Source organism: Bos indicus, chromosome 19 (assembly GCF_029378745.1).
Source record: "Bos indicus isolate NIAB-ARS_2022 breed Sahiwal x Tharparkar chromosome 19, NIAB-ARS_B.indTharparkar_mat_pri_1.0, whole genome shotgun sequence".
Taxonomy (NCBI): domain Eukaryota; kingdom Metazoa; phylum Chordata; class Mammalia; order Artiodactyla; family Bovidae; genus Bos; species Bos indicus.
In genome coordinates, this window is record NC_091778.1 from 10,576,580 (window position 1) to 10,591,212 (window position 14,633).

Sequence of the window (14,633 nt, forward strand, 5' to 3'; positions counted from 1 at the left end):
ATGTATGTGAGGCTATGTTGTGTGAGTGTATAAATTACAACATGTGAGTCATCTTAAATGTATATGGATATAGCACCCTCTCATACAGTCACGGATCTGTAATGACATACAATGGCGTGGTTTTATTTATATCTATATGTGTAGTTATATACATCACCATGTCTCTCTTGTATATTCATTGTGTAGGAACGTGTCACTGTATGTTCATGTGTACAGAAGCAATGTGTTTATGTGAATGTCACCATATGTGTATTTGTATGCTTTTCTGTGACACATATTATATGTATTTGTATCATTGCATGTGTGTTTACTATTGAATATATGTGTGTCCTGAGTGTGGGTATATCCCTGTGTGTCACTGTGTGGCATGCTGCCATGTATAGGTACCATTTCAATTTTTTTTTTTTCTCTTGGCTGCACCTTACAACTTGTAGGATCTTGGTTTCCCAACCAGGGATCAAACCCTGCCCCACCCTCATAGTGGAAGCGCAGAGTCCTAACCACTAGACCACCAGGGAAATCCCTATACAGTTTGTACTGATAGCTTATGTATATGGGGCCATGTGTGTGATTGCACTCATGTGCTGGTGTGTGCTTTGTATATTAGCATCTGTGCCCTTGTCTTATGTATAAGATGCTTTTTGTGTGTGAGCCACAGTGAGTTTGTTCCCAATTCTTAGACTACCAAGGAGCCCCTAGACTTTCTGAGATTACAGCTTAAAGGTAGGCAGCCTTCGTCTGCGGGTGTGAAAAGCAGGTGGAGGGCAGCGCAAGGTCGGAGCTCGGGTAAAGGGCAGGAGGTCCTCAGAGCCCTGCCCTTGACGTCCTGCCCACTTTCCTCCTTTGCAGGGAGGTCCTCCCTCGGGGATGGCCCTCCGCAGGCCACCAGCCGACCAAGCCCAGAGCCCCCTTCTGGTCTCTTAGGCAGAGCCAAACCCATTTCTCTCAGGAGAGAGTGACTTTCCCTCCGGCCTTTCTGCGCATCCATGTGCCTGCTAAGCCCATTCGCTCCACCGCACCCAGCAAAAGAGTCTCAGACAAGAGAGAAGGAGTCCACTCTTTATTAGTGTCGGGTTCCCGGGCACCGCTCCCGCCTCCATGCCGTCTCCCGCCCTTTCCCGCCTCTTGCTCATCCGGCATCCGTCCGCCGACGCCCGGGCCGCTCGAGGGGCACCTCTCCGGCTGCATCGGGTCCAGACGTCCACCTGCCGGCCCTCGGGGCAGCCGAGGAGCCCAGGCCGCGTTTCCACGCGGGCCACGGCTGGCAGGGGCGGCCGTTCAGGAGTCCGGGCGGCGTGCGGGGGGCGCCCGCGGGGCTCACCTGTCCCACGCGGTCCCGATGGCGGGGGATTCGGCGACGGCGGGCGGCGGCGGCGTGGTCTCCGAAGCCCACAGTACACTCATCCATAAAGTAGGAAACACTACACCCTCCAGTGCTGTTAGTAGTGCTTTCTACTTTATGGGTGACTGCACTGTCTGTCTGTCCGTCTGCGGTGCTCTTCAGGCCGCCGGCTCTTCCTCCAGGCTCCAGCCCGATGGCCCCCCAGCCCTCCCCCTGCGCCCCGAGACCCCGGCCCCCTGCCCGCTGGCCCGGCACCCTGCCTGCCCGGGCCCTGTGGGCGGTGACTCAGCATGGCGCCAGACCGGGCCTCCCTCCCCCCACTTCCTCTTTGGTTCCCTCTTCCCTTCCCCCCCCACCACGAACCCGGCTCCACCCCATCGCCCCCACATTCGGGGGCACTCAGGTGGAGACCGTGGCCACTCAGGAGGCCTCACCCTAGTCCCCGGTTCTGACCCCTGGCGTGATGCCCTCCAGAGCCAGACCAGAGGCCTGGGTCCCCGGCCTCCTCTCCAGCCCAAGGCCGGAATCCCTCACCACCCACCGCTGTGGCTCCCCATGTAGGAGCCCAAGGCTGTCTTGACAGAGATGGTGGCCATGTTGGGTGGAGGGAGACCTGAGCACCTCTCCGTGACACCAAGTCCCCCTTTCCAGCCTCTCCTCACCCTCTGCCATCCCCACCCTATTCTCCCGCCCTTGTCCGTTGAAGCCGTGGACCCCTCTTTCTTCACTGAGGGCTAGGAGCCATTTTCATTTCCCTTGTCTAGAGAGAAGTCAAGGATTTTGAGGTGCTGGCCTACCACAGAAGCTGTAGACCTGAGGGGTCTTGCCCTTCTTTGCCCAGCGCTCCGCTTGGAAGCCTTGGCACCAGAGCCTCCCAAGCCCCTCCCCAGCGCCTCCACCCAAAGCCTGCAGCCCAAGCCCCTCTTCGCCCCTTGAGGCCCAAAGTCCAGGATCCCCAGCTGGGGCTGAAGTGAAGGTTCAGATCCTTACCTAATGCTGCAGGGCTGAAGGGCGCAAGCCCTGTGCTCCAGGCTCCCAAGTGGGGTTCCCTTCAGGGCGGGCAGGGCTTATAACCCCGAGGCCACGTGGGTCAGATCTCAGGGCGCCCAACGGTCTTGGAGCCCGCCCCCACACTGCGGTGCCGATTAGCTGCCCCTCCCCTCCCTGGGGAGGACAGACTGACAGGAAACCAGAGACAAGGCTGGGTATTGGCGGGAGGGGGCTGAAGAGACCATGGCACACACCCTGGCAGGTGGCTTCCGGGACCCCAGGCCTGCCCTTCCCCCCTGACACCAGCCATGGGGGACAGTTCAGAAGTCCGGGGGCTGCCATGGGAGTGACTCCAGGACGTAAGGGCTGCCTCTCAGGGCCTAAATTCTAGCACAAGAGAAGAACCTTTTCTCTGAGCTCCACCCCCACCGACCCTAGCCCAGAAAACTCCCCTCCCTTTGGGACAGCAGTGGAACTCAGACCGGGCCACGGCTCCTGTACGTGCTGCCCAGAGAGGCCACTGAGGAACAGGTGTCCAATGGGGGTCTAGAGCAGCACATTACGATAACCTCCAGGTTGCCCCCAGCACCCCACAAAGCACCCCTCCCCCTGCACCGCCTGCAGGAGACCAGACCCCCTCAGCACGCTGTGGGGGTCGCACCGGGCCTGTTGACCCTAGACTTGGTGTTCCCATGCCCCGCAGGGCCTGTCAGGATAAGAGGGCAGGGCAGGGCAGTGATGAGGTCTGGGGTCTCAGGCAGGGCCTGGGCGTCATTGGGCTTGGAGGGCTGGAGGGAGAGAGCCTCGGAGAGCAGAGGTTCTAAGCTGCTACCGGATGTGGGCACAGGGCCCGCCCACCTGCATGCCACCCCCGCTTTCCCCATGGGGAAGGCAGGAAGCTGCCCATCCCAGGGCCCCTGGCTGGGGGTGGGGGGAGCGGGAAACGGGGTGTGGGGCTGGGTGGGGGGCTAGGGTGAGTGATTCTCCAAACCTCTCAGTGAGCTTGGCTCTGGCATCAAGAAGGGTGGATTGGGCCAGGGCCAAGGAGGTGAGGGAGCAGGTAGGATGGACGAGAATCACCCAGGGACTCCTTCCCATGGGCATCTTCTCTGGGTCCCCCATTCCAGGCCAGGCACGCACAGACTGCGGGAACTCCCTGATTCAAAGGCCCAGAAGAGGACTGGCCTGCCGGGGAGGCAGCAAGGGAGAAAACTCTCTTGCATCTTTTCCTTCAGGCTTGGCAACCCTCAACCTGGAAAATAGTTACCCACCTCCAGGCCCATAAATAGGACAGAGAAGGGCAAACACGGTTCTTCACCTGCAGGCCTGAAGGGACAGTGGCGAGGAAGATGAGCTGGCCAGAAATGGGACAGTGCTCCTTTAACAGACCACTGCAGCAGACCCTGGGTGGAGGGGAAGTGGCTGCCCCAGGCGATAAGAGGATAAGAATATCAGAGTCGTGCAGTAACCTGGGTTCCTAGACTCCCACCCTTCAGGGTTCCTCCTCCATGAGCATCTTGCCACCCCGCTTCTGTCTAAAGTATCACTAGAGTCATCACCTTAGAGGTGTTTCGTCCCAGCAAACGAGTCACAGGCTGGAGGCCAGGGGGCCTGGCTTTGGGGCCCAGCTCTGCCGCAGGCTCCCTCAGCGTGTGACCTGCGGCAAGTCAGACCTGAGCTTCCTTCTGAGAGACACGCTTGTCCCTCAACAGACCCCAACCCCAGCCTGGCCTCTCTCCTGACCCGAGCTGGGTGGGGGGCACCCCTTATGCCTGCCCCTCTGTGACAACAGAGGCTGCTTTCCCTGTCTGACCTCAATGCTCTAGGCCAAGGACCACTGATTTTTTTTTTTTTTTTTAAGGAGAGAGCTGGAGGCTCAGCCTCTCCAACCACAGAGCTTCTAGGGTCTGGCGGTTTCTGGACGGGTTGGGCCTTTCCCTAATTCCATCCTGAGGCTGGGGTTGAGGACGCATGGAACTGGTGCGGGGGTGGTCAGGACCTCCATACCCTGGACTTCTCCCCCAGCCCTGCTGGGCCTCAAAGGAAGAGAACGTGGACACCAGACACAAAGTCAAAGACAAGGAAGGGTCAGGGTCTGAGATAAGAACACTGAGACAGTAAGAACCACCCAGGTGAGTCGAACAGGAGCGCTGGGCTGCTCTGTGCTGCACAGCCCATAGGTGTGGCCTGAGTGAATGACTGAGCGCAGGCCTGCACACACGCATGTACACGCATGCACACTCTCATACACACACGTACATGTACACACACGGATAGACACATACATACACACACAAATATACAAACACATGCATGGGCACACACACATATACACATACATATACAAACACACACATGCATGCACATATACACATACACACACTTACATATACAAATACACACACACACACAAGCATGCACATATACACACAGGGCCTGGAGAGTCCAGAAGGCTCACAGTCCCCAGTCTAGAGAGGCACAGCGAGCTCAGACCCACACAGACGCCCTGCAAGTGACACCCCAGCTCAGGCCTACAGTCTGAGGAAGGCCCCTTGCACACCCCCGGACACAACCTGCTCCTCCTTAGAAAAACCCCGAGGAAGCTCACTTGGGAACCTGAGGCCTGTGCTTAGGAGGGTGACTGTGCGGAGGTGGGGGTAGCTTCAGGACACCGGCGCCCTTAAGAGAGGAGCAACTCCCACTCCTGCCTCCAGAGCTCCCCGGGATGAGAGAAAACAGCCTTGCTGATGGCCAGTGGCTGACTGAGGAGGTGGCCGAGACAGGAGGCCTCTCTTTGTGAAGGAGAGAGGAGTTTGAGTCGATTCTTCCAACTCCACCCCGTGGTGGCTGGCAGGTCTGGGCTCAGCCAGGCACTCAGTGGGCAGCCTGGGCTCACTAAGACTCTGCTATAGAGTGTCCTCCACGGTCCTTCCCAGTTCTGACACTCCTGGAACTCGCTCAGAGGCAGCAAGAGGGGAAAAGGAGTCAGGACCAAGCTAAGAAGGAGGAGGGATGGGGCCGCTGACATCAGAAACAAAGCGAGACCAACCTTTCCACCAGGGCAGGGCCCTGAGGTTGTTGGGTCCAGGACCGGCCTCCTGGAGGGCGCCAGGCTCACAATCTCCAGCCCCACCCGACCTCGCTGACCTTGGGGACAGCCTGTTTTGTGTGCCAGGCTGAGGCTGCGGGCAGGTAAAGGTGTCCCCGAGGAGAAAAGGACACAGCCCTGTCTTCAGGGCTCCCCAGTCTGAAAGCCAGGACACATACACATGCAGGGCATGGGAGCATCACGTGTCACTGTGAGTGAGTGGCTTGTACCTGAAGCAAGGCTTCAGGCCTAATGGGGACACAGGACTCTTGCTTGAGCAGGAGCTGAATCTGCGGGGTGAGAGGAGACACACCACGTGCCTTCACATACGCCGACATCTTATAAAATGGTAGCAACGAGACCATGTCAGTTCTGAGTGGCGCTGAGGGGCCCATGGGGCTGGACTGACAGATGCTTAAGTGGCTGGGGCCCATCAGAGAAGGCTTCCTGGAGGAAGTGAGCACAGATGGAAGAGGATTGGAAGGTGAGGAGATAGAGAAAGGAGCAGTTGACTGGGCAAGGAGAAACGGGGAGCAAACAGCCTTTTGAAGGCATAACACCTGCAAGGGAGAATGGACCCCAAGGGTGGGAGAAATTCAAGGGTCTTGTCTACACAGGTAAGTAGAGAAGAAAACCAAGCCTCCCCTCCAGCTGCACAGGCCCAGGGCCCTCACTCAGCAGACAGGCAAAGATGGCAGCCCAGATAACCTGCCTGGTGCGGAGACAACAAGAGAGAAGCCACGGGCCCGCTGCACAAACAGGAAGTCAGGGGAGAGCAGCCCGCCCTCCCTCGGGCGAGGCTGGGGGACGGGCCTGGCCACAAAGGAGGGAGATGGAGCCCCCGGTGCTGCACAGTGGGGCTAAGGGCGATTGGAGTCGGCAGCCCCAAATGTTAGGATGTCACGCTCCCTGAGGCGGGGGGGCTGCCAAGGGAAGCAGGGGCTGAAAGAAGAAAGCCCTTTGACAGGCCAGGTCCCCAAGGACGCTGCAGCACCTAAGAAGGCTGGTGTCTCAGCCCAGAGCCTGGGGGGACAGGGGAAGGGGCACCAGGAGAGCTGAGCAGCCTCCAGACAAGGAGGGTGGGCACCCTCTGCCCTTGGCCTTGCCTGCACAGCCCAGACATCCTCCAAGTTTAACCTCATGCTCTCCTGTGCTGCTCTGTGAGAGGCAGGTGCGGTGAACCCTGGGAGGCCAGCTACACTCAGGGAGGAGGTCAGGATCAGGCAGCAAACTGACCTGAGTGAGGAAATGGAGCTGCAAGACCAGAGACAGGCCAAAGGCGGCCCGAGGTCACAAAGCAACATAGGGCCAGGTTCAGGGTTTTGTCCCCATCATCCAGGAAGAGGCAGGGTGGGCTGGGTAGGAAAGAGGGTGTGGGTGTGAGGAGGAAGACCACCCTGACCACTGCCGTGGGAGTGCCCATGGAACCAGACACGTCCTCCACCAGATCCCCTAGGGACACAGGAAGGACTGGAAAAAACACCTTCCCGGCTGCCTCCACACAAAGGTACGAAGGTGCCTGGTTTCAGTGCAGATCTGCACCTGCTCCAGTTTTAATTGCTACAAATAAACTCTGTGTGTGTGTGTGTGTGTCCCAAGAGTGGGGCTGGTCAGCTCATCCCTGCCTGGAACCCACTATGGTCTCTCATCAGGCTAATTGCCTACCCCCAACATCAGGACCACGAAAGTGAGGGTAACCCCAGGAAGTGGGAGACCAGGAGTCCGGTCCCCACCCTGGGGCTATTCACAGTGTGACTTTGGACCCATCCCTGAATCTGACCCCCAACCCCCAGCCTTTGTTTCTTCATCTATAAAACTGAAGAAGAGATTGACCCAAGGACCTGTGTGTACTCTAGGAAGTCCCCAAGAGCAAGGGGCCCCAAGGCCCTTGGAGGAAGAAACAGCAGGCCTGTGTCCCAGGACCTGCCCGTGGATTTCCCCACTGAGTTCACAGGCAGACCTCCCATAGCTCAGAGACGGCCGTGGCTGGGAAAGGAGCTCGAGCTGAATCCACCCCTCCTGGTGGCTGAGAACAGGGGCAGGGGGCTGGGGGTCTCCTCTGCCTATTTGTTCCCTCCTGCCTGCATCCTGCCCTCTGGGGCCGACCTCACATCCCAGGGGCAGCTGGAGAAGCAGAAGGTGAACGGGTGGGAAGAGCAGAGAGCTTCGTGAGGACTGTCTGTGAGCTGCTCTGGGCTGTTTCTTCATTCACCTCCACGGTGTGCACAGAGCTGAGGGGCGGGGGGTGGGGAAGGACAGCAGCCAAGAACTTTATAAAACCTCATTTGATCATCATGCTGACCCAGTGATGTAAATGAGAGTATCCTCATCTCAGAGATGAGGAACCGGAAACTTAGCGAGGTTAAGTTTCACCTTCCTGAAAATCAGCCAAGAGCCAGCAACCCATTTCTGTTTCCCTAAGGAACTCCGTTCAAGTGTCCCCCAGGGGACCACACGGACTTCAGCGTGGACACTCAACAGGACAGTGAGAGGCAGCCTGCCTCCCTCCCCACCAGCCCAGTCAGAGAAGAGGGTTGGAAAAGAAGCAGGGAGAGGAACCCAGGGCAGACTTCCTGGGCCCCAGGCTCGGGAGTGGGGGGGTACAGAGGGGTCTAAGTGGGTCCCCAAGTGGTCAACAGCGAGGGGCCACCCCAGCTTCTTCCCTCAGAACCCGTTAAAATTGTCGGGTGGGGGGTGGTGACCACCAGGGCTGGAAGCTGCTTCTGCAGTGGCCGCTGCGGCAGCTCACAGCCCTGGAGCCGTTAAAAAAGTGACTCAACCAGAAAGTGCGTTTGAAGCGACGCCCGCCAGGGCCCCAGAGCCAAACCTCAAAAAGACGAAGTGAGAGAGACGGGCCTGCGGGGGCTGGCCTGGGGGTGGAGGCCGCCTGGAGCAGCCTGGCCAAATAAGGGCAAATGCTCCCAGGCCGGCCAATGGGGCGCAGGCCGCTGTGTCCTGGGGTTGCGGCTGCAGGGAGGGGGAAGGGGTGCTGGGGAGAGTCCTGGGGCCAAACGGGGAGTGGGGACAGGGCCAGGGGCCCAGGCCCTCCAGGAGGGGTCCATGGGCCAGTGAGCCCGGGAGTGAAGTGGACGCCTTGTCCCCAAAGACCTTGGTACTGCAGTCGGCAGACCCGCACCTGCAGACTGGGGCTCGAGGGGGCGAAAGGAAGAACTAGCTCTCACCCCTGCCCCAGTTTTGTGCCTGGGTCCCCATCTGCCGCGGAGGAACCGAAGAGGCGCCTTGAGGACAGCTGGGCTGAAAACCAACCCCCCGTACAGCCTTGCCTGGCCACGGACCTTGGGCAAACCATGTTCCCTGAAACTCAAGTTTTCCCATCTGTGAGAGGGAGATAATGCCCCACAGGATGGTACTGAGGAGCAAATGCGATCATGCAGGTGGCCAAGTTTTTGAACCGAGTAATTGTCATCCCTACAGAACAAATTATGACTGTGGAAGTTCTAGCCCGAGGGCCGCTTCTTCCTTTTATTCTGCCTCCCAGTGGCTGTGAAGATCCCTGGCCTGGGACACCACGTGGTCCCCAGTTCTGGCCTCTGGTAGGGGGAGGAGAAGTGCGGAGGCCGGGGCGGGCAGGTGGGGGGGTCTTTCCAGTCTGAGCTTAGGCCCCCCTGCTGCAGGGGCGGGGCGGGGTGGGGGGGTCTTCCAGTCTGAGCTTAGGCCCCCCTGCTGCAGGGTGGAGGGGTCTTCCAGTCTGAGCTTTGGCCCCCTGCTGCAGACGCAGTAGGCGCTCTCCCAGGTTGTCAGCAGGTGAGTCAGTGCCCACCTGGACCCCTTCCAGCTCCTCACCGTCTGCCTGGCTCTAGGAGCTCCAGACCCCACTCCCTCCTCCTGCTCCCCCGGGGTGCAGGGCTGAGGAAGTGAGTCTACTCAGATGCCCAGAGAAAGTGCCTGCCCAGGGTGGGCGGAGGCAGCTGCTGGCTTCTCCCGGGCCTGTGATCAGGCCCCAGAGGGGGACCACAAGCCCAGGAGGAAGGCTGGGCCTCGGCGGCCAGCCTCAACCTCCCCGTGGACTTCTTCTCTCTCCCAAGCATAGATTTGCATTTTCCCCTCTGCCCTCTGCCACTCAAGCCCCCCAGGGACCAGGTGACAGTTAAACCCCCTCTTCCGGCTACTGGCCCAGAGCACCCACTTCCTTTCAGGTATTTTCCGGGCTCGGGGGAGGGGTTGAAAGGGCGGCAGCGGCTGGGTTTGGGGAAGAAGGGATAGGGCCTCCATTTTGGAGAGGAGCTGGGGTCTCCCCACCCTGGTGTCCAAAGCTGTTCCTAATCTCCCCCCGACCCAGTTCTCTCTGGAGCACAAGACTTAGTGCAGAGGAGGGAGAGGAAGCAGTCAGGAAGCCGCACAAGGACTCGAAGCAGCCTTTTGGCTCCCTGACTTCTAACAGGCCTCCCTCTGCTGTGGGATGGCCACCCAAGGAAAGCCAGGGCTTCAAGTCCTGTGTCCATGCTCCTGTAAGGCCTGCGCTCCACTCAGGGGTGGGCAGTGCTGAGACTAGGAATGCCCAGGTCTACAGGGGAGATGGTTTCTATTGTATGCTCAGAGGTTCTAGCATCGAGGTACCAGCAGCCCGGGGTAGCGTTTTCTCTGCACTCAGTTCCTGCTTCCTGAAATCTTAAAGCAAAGAAAAACAGCGGTATCTATAGGTGAAAGGTGCTGAATCGGGCAGTGGAGGACACACAAAGTCGCAGTGGCCCCTCTTGAGGGCAGGCTGAGCCCTGACTCCGGGGCTCGGTCTCTGTGTCCATACAGTGAGGCCTGTCATGACTCTCCCAGCCCGCGCATTCTCTGCGTGACCTGCCTTCACTCTTTCCCCTGCCACAATGACCTGGACCTCCACCTCCCAGTGGTGAAGGCCTCTGAGCCCCAAGGGCCATGTGCTGTCTTCCTCAGTCCAAGTCTTACTGGCTCACACAGCAGCAGTTTTTATCAGTGAGGCTATCTGTTCTCCTAGTTCAAACAAGACTGAATGTGAGTGAACTCCGGGAGCTGGTGATGGACAGGGAGGCCTGGTGTGCTGCGATTCATGGGGTCGCAAAGAGTCGGACACGACTAAGCGACTGAACTGAACTGAACTAAGGACTTCCCGAGTGATCCGGTGGTTAAGAATCCGCCTGCCAACGCAGGAGACATTGGTTCAATCCCTGGTCCAGGAGGATCCTACCTGCCCTGGAGCAACTAAGCCCAAGCACCACAAGTATTGAGCCCGTGCTGTAGAGCCCTTGCTACAAGAGAAGCCACCACAATGAGAAGCCTGCGCCCCCCACAGCCAAGAGGAGCCTCTGCTCACTGCAACTAGACAAAGCCTGCACACAGCAATGAAGATCCAGAGCAGCCAATAAATAATTAAAAAAAAAAAAAACTGAAGGGGCCAGCCACTCATGAGCAGCAAAAGTTACATCTGACAGGCTGACATGGATCCAAGAGGAGAAAACTAATTAGTCCCAGAGTCATTTCATCACATTATACAAAAATGGAGGTCTTATAACAAATGATCAAAGCCAAGTAGAGGTTAAATGACATTCACAATCTCAGATCCAAATAGAAAGGAAGTACATATGTTTAAAAAAAATACAAAGTAGGTCATAAAAATTGAAAGAACAAAGAGATTAAGATAAAAAGCCATGGTACTTGAAGGAAAATGTTGCAGTTTTGATAAATTTGTGAATGATAGATACACTTGAAGATCTATTGCCCAAGAAGGTTAGAGTGATGACATTCTTACTTAGAACTTATCTAGAGGGGGATGACTTTACATGGAAGTCCCATGTACAGCCTTAGAAGTCACAGCTCTCAAATTGCTCTTACCTGAATGCTTACATTTGATTTTTAAGACTATCCTAAGATAAAAATTGCCGATTCATCTTTCAGTATTTTGATTATAACTTATAAACAGAAAAGTGAACAAATGGTGAGTGTGTAACTCGGGAAATTTCCAGAAAGAGAATCGACCTGTGTTACTAGCATCCAGATCCAAACACAGACGATAACCAGCGCCTCAGGGGCCCCTGTGCCCTCTTCCAACCCCGCCTTTCACAAGGAACCGCTGTCCTGTCACCTGAGACCAAGGTTTTGTCAACTGCGTTTTATAAAGAGGAAACTTACTTTTGGAGAAGTCAAGTGACTTAGAAAGGTCAGGGCTAGTGGGCGGTGGAGGCAGCAGGGCTGGGAGGCAGCGACATCGCCCCTGGTTCCAGTGGAGGGTGAAGCTGCCATAACCCTGCGCAGATGGAGGGTGGCAGCCAGCAGAAAAAAGGCAGGGGAGGCTGGAGAGGGTCTGGCAGAGGGCAGCGGATCCCTGAGAGCGGATGGACAGAACAGAGTTTGCGGCCAGGCGGGATCGGCAGGCCTGGACCAGTTTCCCAATGCTCCACACGGGGATCCTTCTGTAACCCCCAAGCATCTCCTCCCTGGGCCATCCTCCCCATACTTCCTCCCCGTCCCTGGCCAATTTTAGATTTGAAGACTAGAGAGGTAGGTAGTGAGAGTAGGGTGGTTGCGGCGGCTCCATGTGCAGGGACATGTAACTTGCTGGTTTGTGGAAAAATCACAAGGGGAGCAAAGCTGCTGCGTTTGGGGAGAACCGTGTCAGAACACAGCCCTAAACTGGGTGTAGGCAATGCATTTCCTGAGCTAAGGCTCCACCGCTTAATCGTGGCCCAGTCCCTCTACTTCTTAGAGCCTCCGTCTCCTCATCGTTCCCTCGGGACGTTAACCATGACACAGGGGGCTTTGTCGGGGATTAAATAAGATAATGGATGTGAAAGCCCTTTTGTCAGCTTGTAAAATGCCATTTTTTTTGTTTTGGGGGGTATTTTGGGAGGACTGGGTATTTTTTTTTTCTTGGCTGTTCTTGGTCTTCGTTGCCATGTGCAAGCTTTCTCTAGGAGTGGTGAGTGGGGGGCTACTCTGCATTGAGGCGCTCAGGCTTCTCTCTGTGGTGGCGTCTCCCGTTGCACTGGCTCTAGGCGCCGGGCCTCAGCAGTCGTGGTGCACGCGCTTAGTTGCCCCGAGGCCGGTGGGATTTTCTTGGACCAGGGATCAAACCCATGTGCCCTGCATTGGCAGGTGAATTCTTAAGCACTGCCCCAGCAGGGAAGTCCCTAAAAGGCTGTTTAAATGAAAGACTTTACTGATTCTAAATATGAACCAGAGTGCCAGACAGTGAGATGTTAAGCTGTTCTTAAACATTTTCTACCTGACTCTTTTACACACACACACACACACACACACACACGAACCAGGTGTCATGGAAGGGACTTGAGGACCGAATGGCAGGTCACGGACAGACTGGGAATATGAAGGTAACGACCAGGCCAGAGGAGTGAGGCCTCGGTGCCCAAACCTGAAGAGAATGGTTTGAATTTAGGCCCTCACCAGCCCATCCCACTACTCTTAGGGAAACTGCTCCCTCCAAGACCAGAGTCTTCTGACCCTTGTTCTATCAGCTACCTATCCCTGCTTTGGGCTGGAAGCTGCATGCACCGTCAGTCAACCCCTCCATTTTGGGGAGACCCAGTCTTCGCTACCCTGTGAACTGTAGCACACCAGGCCCCTCTGTCCGTGGAATTCTCCAGGCAAGAATACTGGAGTGGGTAGCCATTCCCTTCTCCAGGGGATCTTCTCGACCCAGAAATCAAACGCAGGTCTCCTGCACTGCAGGCGGATTCTTTACCGTCTGAGCCCACAGGGAAGACTAAATCACCTGCAGTGCAGGAGACCCGGGTTCCATCCCTGGGTCAGGATTCCAGCTTTGTTAGGTTCCTGACAGGGGATGAGCCTCCAGCGCCTCCTCGCCTGTCTGGGCTCCTGAGTGGGTTCCAGGACCAGAGAAAGCCAGAAGGTGGATTCAGAGGCAGCTCCCAGGAAGAGGCTGCCGGCACCCCAGTCTGTGAAATCCGGTCACCGTGATGGGCCGGCCCTCCCCCACAACCGCCAGCGCCTGTGTCTCTGGCTTCCTGCGGAGCTGACAGTTAGGGCCCCTCTGGTGTGGAGCTGAGGCAGCGTGAGTGCGGTTATTTGTGCACAGCTCCCCTTGCCCCACCCCCCCCCCCAACTGTTTCCATTCTCACAGAACAGCTACGTCCGGGTCAGACACGCAGGACGGCTGCCGGGGGATTTCCAAGGGACTTTCTGAGAACGCCAGTGAAAGTGGGGCGTTGGCTGCACGGCCCGGGCACTGTTGGTAAAACCCACTTCTTCCCTGCAGGACATGTCAGCTCCGGCCTGGTGGGGCTGCTTCCCAAGGCCCCTTTCAGACTGAAACCGAAGAACAGAAACCACTACCCCTGGAGCTCCGTCAGCTTGCTGGGCTGGGGAAGTCCTAGAAAAACTCAGCTGGGATTGGAGTTAACGGAACACTCCCTGAGCTCGAAGGCATCAGAGAAAATGGTTCCAGATGGAAGAGGACCTGGGGCGGACGACGTGAGCAGCCGGGTCGCGCCCAGCTTCCTTCCCTGGGCCTGAGAGAGCACAAGGGATGCGGAGGGTCACTGGTGAGGCAGCGTCTCCCCGCCCTCCCACACACTCCAGGTCACAGGTAAGAGAGAGACACTGACTCACTAGCAACACCAGGTGGCTAAGAGACACAGCCCCAGTGCAGGCCCCTTGGCTCCTGAGTCAGAGCTCAGCCTCCGTGCCAGCCCTCACACAGTACTCCCCGCTACTTTGGTTGACTGTATACAGCTCAGATGGTCAAGAATCCGCCTGCAATGCAGACCTGGGTTCGATCCCTGGGTTGGGAAGATCCCCTGGAGAAGGGAAAGGCTACCCACTCCAGTATTCTTGTCCGGAGAATTCCATGGACAGAGGATCCTGGCAGGCTACAGTCCATGGGGTTGCCGAGTTGACATAACTGAGTGACTTTCACACATGTTGTGGATATATATTTAAGAATGGCTAATAAAAGAGTGAATGTTACCTTTTATAAAACTGAAGTTACAGAATTTTCACATCACTTTATTTTCATAATCACAAAAATCGTGAAGTAAATGAAATGTAATCACTTTCGTTCTGAACAGATGGGGAGCAAGAAACTTAGGGAAATAAAAATGAGGACCCTGGGACTTCCCGGGTGGTCGTGTGGCTACGACTTCATGCTCTCAATGCAGCGGGCCTGGGTTCAAACCCTGGTCAGGGAACTAGATCCCACATGTCACAATTAAGACCTGGAGAAGCCAAATAAATGACAACAGTAAC

General features: G+C 56.8%; 1 long non-coding RNA gene across 1 annotated transcript; it reads left to right on the top strand.

Annotated features, from left to right (window-relative positions):
- Window positions 1-9,140: 9,140 nt before the first annotated feature.
- Window positions 9,141-14,626, top strand: LOC139177501 (uncharacterized). Its single transcript, XR_011561901.1, has 2 exons — window positions 9,141-9,577; window positions 13,645-14,626. It is a non-coding gene; the product is annotated as an uncharacterized lncRNA (long non-coding RNA).
- The last annotated feature ends 7 nt before the right edge of the window (window positions 14,627-14,633 follow it).